This window comes from Cucumis melo, chromosome 1 (genome assembly GCF_025177605.1).
Source record: "Cucumis melo cultivar AY chromosome 1, USDA_Cmelo_AY_1.0, whole genome shotgun sequence".
NCBI lineage: Eukaryota > Viridiplantae > Streptophyta > Magnoliopsida > Cucurbitales > Cucurbitaceae > Cucumis > Cucumis melo.
In genome coordinates, this window is record NC_066857.1 from 7,681,276 (window position 1) to 7,688,968 (window position 7,693).

At 33.3% G+C, this 7,693-nt stretch overlaps 1 long non-coding RNA gene across 1 annotated transcript; it reads right to left on the reverse strand.

Annotated features, from left to right (window-relative positions):
* Positions 1-1,459: 1,459 nt before the first annotated feature.
* On the reverse strand, positions 1,460-7,095 carry LOC107991820 (uncharacterized). Its single transcript, XR_007823457.1, has 3 exons — positions 6,390-7,095; positions 3,329-6,294; positions 1,460-1,976 (listed from the first exon to the last, which is right to left on the reverse strand). It is a non-coding gene; the product is annotated as an uncharacterized LOC107991820 (long non-coding RNA).
* Positions 7,096-7,693: the final 598 nt, after the last annotated feature.

The window sequence follows — 7,693 nt, forward strand, 5'->3', positions numbered from 1 at the left end:
AGAAATCAACAATAAAATAATAAGATAGATCCAACATTGACTTGTAATTTTAGTGAAGTAAATAGAAATAATAGTTATGAGAATAGAGAAAGTAGAGTAGGTAGAGATGCAAAGAGGGAGAGAAAAAAAAAATGAAAGAAAAATGAGGAAGGTGGTTTGGTTTTGAGTTTGAAGTGACTGATGTGGCGCCGGATTGGGTGCATTAATTTGGATGACGTGGCATTTAATTTGTTTAAATATTATATTTATAAAAAGAAAAAAAGTCTTCACTTGGAACGCGCTTCTTCTCTCTATCTCTTCTTCCGTTTTACCAATAAGGAAACGTCAGTTGTCAATCTCACTTTCCAACTCTCAAAGTTTTCGCATTTATTTTTGGGACGGATCTCTTGTGTCTTTCACATCAATTTCTTCCCCTTCTCTTTCTTCCTTTTACCCTAAACTATATACTATATACCATTTAATCCCAAAAGGCCTATTGGATACTAAAATTTGGACTCCAATCCATATGGAGTCACTCAAGTATAAAATTATTGGCTTTTTAGTTATGAGACACACCCTTCCTACTTCTACAACTTTTTAGTCTAAACACTCAACTCAAAAGAGAGCCTAATTCAACTGCTATTTCATTTAGTATGTGTTAGCAATCAAGAAATCTTTAACTTGCATCATCTCACCTTGTTGTAATAGAAAAACGGACAATTAAGAAGTACAACGTCACTTTTCTGTTGCTAAAAAGAAAGAATATTTATTTAAAACGCGATTTGAGAGATGAACCTTGCTTTATCTTATATATGTGTGTATGAAGTGTTTCAACCTAAAACAAATTTTTATTTCAAATAAAATGTAAAAGAAAATCAGCTGCAAGATTAGTTGTAACTAATTCTTTAAAATCTCTTCTATGAATATAGATTAACGTCTAAGGTAATTTTTAATTTTAATTATCTTAAGTTTAATTTTAACCTTTGGAATTATTTTGGGTGTTAATTAAGTTAATTGTTGAGATTTTTTGATTTTGTGGGAAGTAGGATTAATTAAATATTTTGGGAGAATATTTAGTTAGTTTGGAGATTTGGAATTTTTGGTGTTATGAAAGATTCGTTTCAAGTGAATTGTGATTGGTTGATTTATATTTGGTGAAGTTAAGGAAATTATGTTTAATTATATGTATATGATTATACAATTAATAAAATTATGAAGTTAAGATAATTATATTATGAAGATAATATAATTATTTAAAAATATATATGTTATTTTGGGAACATAAAAGTGGATACGATTGTAGAGAGAAATTTTGTTATTATTTAGGGATTAAGAAAAAGGAGATAAAAAAAAATGGAGATTATATTGGTATTAAATGAAGAGAGAGAAGATGTAGGTTTTGTTGTGAAAAGAATAAAGAAAAAGAAAAGAAATAAATAATTATTATATTATTATTATAATTTCCTTAAATAGACCTCGTGAAGCGTGAGACACTATTCATCTTCATTCTTAAGAAACTCTAGTGCACCTTCACAAACATTAGTAGCCTCCATCGTCACTGTCTTGCTCCCTCCTCCATCCGCCACGTGTCTCCCATCTTCGTTTGTTTCCGTCATGCGTAAGATCTCCTTCTCCGTCATTAGCCATCGTAGGGCCATCGCAAGTTTTGTCATGTTCAAACACCTGACTTCATCGCACGATGCTCAACCCTTCCACCGTTGCATGCCACCGGTCAAGTCTTTTCTCCGTTGCCGCATGTCGTTAGCCACCCGAGTCGTATCCCTTACACTAGTTGATCGCCCATGCCAGCCAAATCCCACGCAAGCACCACCTCGAGCCACACATGCAACATCAGTCGCGAGTCGCCCTCTCCCCTTCAGTCGCGTGTGTCTAGCTGTTTTTTGCCTCTAGCCGAGCCAATTTCCCCTCTATTCAAGTTGTTTTGAGCCGCCAAGCCATTTTCGAGACACCAAACTTATTTGTTGTCCTTTTCCCATCTATTTTATAATGTTTTTTATAAGTTTTAATAGGTTTTGGGTAATACCTATGAGAGGTAAATTTTAGACACTAAATAAATTAATTTAGATTTAAGTTGAATTTTGGAAAAAAAATTCTTGAAGGATTTTTTAGTTGAATCTTGGAAGTAGTTACCTGAGAAATTCTGCCTCAAAGGTTGAGTTGGTTTTAACCTAATTGTTGGTAAGTTGGAAACCTAATTAATTTGGGTAGATATTGGTTAACAAAATTATTAAATTAAGTTTGTCTATTTTTAGGACTTGATTGTTTGGGAAAGCTTGAATATTATCGTGATGATTATTTTTGGATTAAGCTAATCTCTAGGTAAAAAATTCACCCACTAGACCTTCGAACTAAAGTTAAGAGCTTGTATGTAACTTTTTATTATGCATTGATGTAGTTAAGATGCATAATGTGTTGATGTTGATGACCGATATTATGTCGATGATGATGACTGATAGTTATGTTGATGATAATGACAAATGATGTTAATGTTAATGCATGAAATATTAATCTCATGATTCAAAATGTTATGATTAATACTCATGCCATGTTTGTGATGTTATGATGTGCTACGTGCTATGGATATGGTGTTTTATTAACTTTGTCTATTAGAGTCGTGCCCACATGGATGTCCCTAGGAATCACCACCTATTTATGATTGTGTGGTCTGACGGGATCACTTACAGCCCAATTGTCTTAAGTATTCCTTCGGGTTCACTGGAAGACCAATTCATTCTAGGTGTTTTTTCGAGTTCACCAAAGACCAGATTGTCCTAGGCGTTCCTTTGGATTCACCGAAGATCAGAGATGTTCCTACGGGATCATTAAATTGCGTGTATTTGGGAATGTGCCAATTTAGGGGTACTTGTTTACAGGATCTAATGGGAAGTTAATAGACATCAAACGGGACTAGTAGTAGGTCCCTTACTGAGTATATGTTTATACTCACTCTTTCTATGTTTAATTTTCAGGCAAAGGTAGAGGTAAGGGCAGAGAAAAGTTGTCGAATGACAAGAAGTAACCATGATGTGCCATAAGGAAACTTTTTGGCTTCCGCTTTTACTTTGCAGTTATGATTTCAGTATTCTTTGGTATTCTTTGACTTTTTTCTTCAAAAGTAGATAGGGCCCAAATTAGAAGTTTATTAGATTTATTTCCACATTATTTATTTATTTAAGATTTTAATGCATATTTCAGGTTTTCAGTAAAAGATAGTTTTATTTTCCATTTTCTTTAGAGAGTTTTTATTTTCCTTTAAGTAGTAATGATCTCGGCTTAGTATAAAGAGTTGGGTCGTTACATATAGTTTTAGAGGTAAAAGAAAACTAACTTGTAATTCATTTGCTGATAAAAAATACACTCTATAAAACAGCTCCCAAGCAAGTGGATATAGGTTGCTCTCTACCAAACCACTTTGAAATTCCCATGTTGATTCTTCTTCATCTCTTAATAACATCATGTTCTTCATATTTTTCGTACACGTGCATAAGCATCAAACTTCCATAACCAAAGAAAAGAGAGAAACCTTGAAAAGAATTATGTGAGTATTTTTATTGAAAGAGAAAGAAGCCAAACAAAGAGAGAAAATAACTTGAAAGAGAAAATGATTTTGCTAATTTCTCTTTGAAATGAAATCTAAAATGTAAAGATAATTCTTTACCTGGTGGTCGCCTCTTGACCATACACGTGGAAAGCAACAAATTGGTATTAGAGCCTACAGAAATTCTTAAGAAAGCTTAAAGATTCACATTATTGACCAATCAAGAAACTCAAGATGGCAGTAGCAAGATACAATATTGAGAAGTTTGATCGTAAGGAAGATTTTACGTTTTGGAAAGCAAAGATCAAAGCTATCATTGACCAACAAAAGACATTCAAAGCTCTCTGGATCCTAAAAAGCTACTTGTTACAAATGACTCACAAGAAGAAAGAAACTATGAAAAATGCAACTTATGTTTTTATAATTCTCAACCTACGTGGCAATGTTCTAAGGAAGGTCATTGATAAAGAAACAACTTATGGAATGTGGAAGAAGTTAGATGAACTTTATCAGTTCAAAGACTTACCAAACTGTGTATACATGAGGGAAAGGTTCTTTACCTTTAAAATGGATAGCAACAAGTCATTGATAGAAAATCTTGGAGAGTTCAAGAAGTTATCGACCGATTTCAAGGACTTGGAAAACAAGATTGGTGATGAAAATGAATCATTCATTTTGCTAAACCACTTCCAAATGCATTTAAAGAAGTCAAAATGGCTCTCAAATATGGAAATTGGAAGGCAAGAAATCACCATCGATGATATTATTCCAGGGATAAAAACCAGAGAACTAGAGTTTAATACACAAAGAAGAGATAAAGTCAATACTGAAGGATTGTTCTCAAAGGGTAAGAGCAAAAACAACTATAAAAGAAACTAAGAAATAGAAAAACGAGTCGAAGCTTGAATGCACCTTTTACCACAAAAGTGGACATCTTAGACAAGATTGCTTTTTTCTAAAGAAAAACAAAATCAAAAGAAGTAAAAAGAAAAACAACAATAAGAACCAAGGGTAGAAGCTTCATTGTAGATCAAGCATCTTTTGTATATTTAAATACTTTAACCATCTCTGAAAATCAATTAAAGCAGAAGGTAATAAAGAAGTTCAAGATTTGGTTCTTGATTCAAGGTGTTCATTCTATGACACCATTAAAAGGATGGTTTGCAATCTACACATTAGTTTATGATGGAGGCTTATGAAGGTCGCGCTCTGAAATAGAGAGGTTATGAAGAAGGATCTAAATATAAGTATTATGCGCTCTAAGGTGAAAAGAGTTAAAGTGACCAAGTATAAGAATGACGCATTTTGAGAAATGAGCATGCATTCTGACAAGACGACTCGAGGAAGGTTAGTACGCGAAGTAAAGTTAGGTGACGTGCTAAGTTAAGATAATGCGAGAAGGGTCGTTTAGTAAGCATTTTGAGCCAGGTCAGAAAATGATGATTTATTAAATCAGACTAATCAGCATTTTACGTGTTGGGTTAAAGTTAAGCATGTTTAAAGAAGATATTAAACCTACACGTATAAAGCACTAAGTAAGAGCTAGCAAGCTAAGATGAGTTTAAGAATGACTAATCCAATTTAGAATTAGTATAAATAAGCCTTAAGAGTTCATAGGAAGAAATAAGAAGTTTTAAGTGTTGAAACTCTGCTAGTAAAAGAGCACCAGACAAGGAAAAGAACAAGGGGTTAGAAGGAAACATTTAGTTTTTGTGAGTGACCCTTCCAAAGAGAAAGAATAGAGATTTTTAAAGCTTTTCTTTCAATGTCATGATACATTATGTATAGTACAATATGTGTCTATGATTTATAAGAAAAGCATGATAATTTAAAAAGAACACTTCTAAGTTGAAATGTTTCCAAATTAAAGTATTTCATGATATGATGCTTGTATGAAATGTTTGTATGTGAGTAAATCATTAGCTTTATTCCTATCATGAACTAACTATTATGTGCACATAAAAGTCAAGTCAACCATGCGTTGAGAGGAAACACAAAACTAGTGAGTTTTGAAGGAAACAAAGATCTGGTGAATCCCGAATAAAACACGAACTGATGAATCCCGAAGGAAACACAAATTGTTATAGGGCACATCGTTACAAGTAAGGAAGCAATTACTAGTAAGCCATAATATCACACATATCAATCATATCATGAAAAGCAGACACATAATTAATCAGTTATCAAAACTACTAACCAACTTATAAACTCTAACTTAGTCACGTAATAAATCCACTTATAAACTTTAACTAGTCACAAGCTAAATTCAATCATATACCATAATCAAATCTCGTATTGCAATACAATCACATAATGTCACATCACAAATAACTCAGTAACAACTCATGCCACATAGCCATTTTATTCTAAGTAGTCAAACTCAAGAACTGTTCCAGTAATAAGGTCACTTACTTAACTGGCACCAACACAAAATCAGCAACCATAAAATTCAATAAACAAAACCACATCTAGCACCTAAACAATTGATTTCAAATCTTAAATCATAAATCGAAAACAACACCTATAATACCTACCTTCATAGTTTCCACAAAATTATAATTAATGGGTTACCCAAGTAACCCAAGAACACTCAATAATCCAACTTCAATTCACATCATAAAGTTCACAATTTCATGGGTAATACATTCTTAACCAATAATTTCACAAACCAAATAAAGGTTCACACGAACACTCACCACAAACTCGACGAAAACTCGATCGACCCGCTAGACAGCCATCTAAATGGTGCTGCTTCCCTTTAATCCAACAATACAATGAGATAGAAATTAAACATTTAAGCCAAAGCAAAAGAGTAGTAACAAAAGATTCAAGAAAGACCCACAAAACTTACCGAAGCACCAAATAGGCCTTAACAAATAGATATGATGAGCCTAAGGGTAGTGTGGCACAGCGTGAGGATAAAACACATGTATATTAGAATTCCGCTATCTACACATGTCATTGATCAAAGATATGTGAGAATCAAAATCTTAACCATAAATTAAATCAAGTAAGCTTGCCTACACTAGATTCAAGAAAAGAGATCATCACACACAATCATTTTTTGTTAATTTTTGCAACGACAATTCATGCCCAATATTTGTTCTTTTAAAGAAACCAAAGTATCTTGCATACTTTTAGAAACAAATTGCAACAATGATTTAATTGAATGTAATTGTGCATGTAAAATTGATGGAATTAAATTCATAATTTGCCAAAAACAAGGGTGATTTATCTAAGCATTAAGACAATCATCTTCAAAGATTTAATATGTTGATTACGAACAAGAACATGCAATATGAACGTCTTGTAGACAAAGGTAATTAAATCAATCTTGCACTTCAATTTTCTAAAGAAAAAGTACCTTGCATACAAATTGATCAATCAAGAACAAATTCAAGAATTAATTTGCAAAGCATACTTGTAATTGAAAGTAGAAATTGTTATTGATACAAAAAAAAAAAGTAAAGATTCAATGAGAGAAAAAATGACAGAATTGAGAGGGAAATTTCTAAAAAATGAGAATGGAAGAGAGTTTTGATGAAATTTAAAGTTGATTTTGTGGATCGATGATGAATTGAGGAGAAATTAGGGCATATAACTATATAGAGAAAATAAAAGAAAACTGCCCATGGGACTTGAAACAGTCACTTAAAGTGGGGGGCGCGAATTTTTGACTCAAAAATAAAGGATTTTCGGAAAGTTGGTAAAAACTTAGGAGAATGCCATTCAAAAGTTCTTCAAAAAATGAATTCCAGAAGCGGATATTCGAACTCGTGATGCGGGAGAGCCGTGCGGATGAGGAGATGTCGCGTGGCGTATGGTGAGAGGTGGAAGCTCGGACGCGCACGCGGACGAAGTGATTTGAAAATATTCGAAATATTTTGCGTCGGATGGAGTTCGAACACTCCACGTCTTGGTGGTCGAAAACGCTGAAAATTATTGCGCGGCTGGGATTCCGACGTGATCTAAAGGTGGTTTGAACGAGTGGCAGGCTGACACGTGTCAAGGTCTTCCTCAATTTATTTACCAAAATGCTCTTCATATTTGATTTGACCTTTCTTCTTCCTTCGGACTCCGTTTTAGGTGTTTTTCATTACGTTGGGTTCATAACTTAGTCTACTATAATATTTTTTATAAAAATATTATGAAGGT